This window comes from Bos indicus, chromosome 13 (genome assembly GCF_029378745.1).
Source record: "Bos indicus isolate NIAB-ARS_2022 breed Sahiwal x Tharparkar chromosome 13, NIAB-ARS_B.indTharparkar_mat_pri_1.0, whole genome shotgun sequence".
NCBI lineage: Eukaryota > Metazoa > Chordata > Mammalia > Artiodactyla > Bovidae > Bos > Bos indicus.
In genome coordinates, this window is record NC_091772.1 from 44,403,149 (window position 1) to 44,404,164 (window position 1,016).

At 40.6% G+C, this 1,016-nt stretch overlaps 1 long non-coding RNA gene across 2 annotated transcripts in view; it reads right to left on the minus strand.

Annotated features, from left to right (window-relative positions):
• The window catches only part of LOC139186509 (uncharacterized), a 14,778-nt gene extending 14,165 nt beyond the window's left edge, over positions 1–613 (minus strand). Inside the window, exons 1-2 of one of the 2 annotated variants that reach the window (XR_011570093.1) lie at positions 477–613; positions 169–259 (exon numbers count right to left, since the gene is read on the minus strand). This is a non-coding gene — a long non-coding RNA (uncharacterized lncRNA). Of the gene's footprint in view, positions 260–476 lie in introns of both variants that reach the window. The other variant, XR_011570092.1, reaches the window with a different exon arrangement.
• Positions 614–1,016: the final 403 nt, after the last annotated feature.

Below are 1,016 nucleotides of genomic sequence, written 5' to 3' on the forward strand. Positions count from 1 at the left end.
GGAACCCCTGAAGGATCAGCTTTAACCTAAAACAGCTAGAAGTCACTCAAAATAGAGTCTGCCTACCTGTATCTGCCAAGGCAGGCAACAATGCATACAATTTCCTGCCCCCGCCCCCAAAGCAAGGACATTTACATGAGTATATTAAGTTTTATTCTCATCACTCACATTCTCACCACACGCAGATCTCACTTTCCTCACCAGCATGCAGACCCAGTCCAGCTCCAGCCTTAGGCGACATAAGCCTCAGTTTTGTTGACTATAAGAAGGAAATGACAATAAATATAAGACAGTGTAAGTAGAGAACCTAAACAATGCTCAGGACCGCATAGGCTCCTGATAAATGAACGCTTTTGCTCTAGCTTGGACTGAAGTTATTTTTACTATGTGTTCTCAAATGATAAAGGTGCCCCAGCATCATAGATTGTTCCCAAGTTACAGAGCCTCGTTCCTTGGAAAGCAAGATGAACACCCACCTGTCTGACCTGGTGCAGGTGAGTCCTCCCACCAGCAGGAAGTCACAACAGGTCCTGCGAGGTTGGCTGTCAGCCCTCCGGTCCCTGAATTTTCCTACTGAATACGTGCGACCTTCTAAAAGCCTCCTCTGTACTTACTCCCATTAGAGAGCTTGTAAGAGGAAGTGGAAATTTCCAAATATATTTTTCATAAGTAAATCATGCTAGCACTTACAGATAAATTGGGGGAAAGTATATACCAGTCCACTTAATTATAGTGAGGATACTATCCCATTAAGCTTCTATGAAGACAGAATACATAAAAATGTTAATAACATCACCTAATATGAAAGTTCTGATCTGATTCCCTCTTGTTCTTTGTCCTCGTTGTACATTAAATATATAATATTGTGTTTAAAAATGATACAGGGCAAATGGCAGCGTGTTAATGATCGGACATATCAGAATGAGTCATGTAAATATGAAAGTAATAATTAATTTCAACCACAGAAGAGCAGATTAATCACTTGCGCAAACTTAAAATCGCACATAATTTGTCAA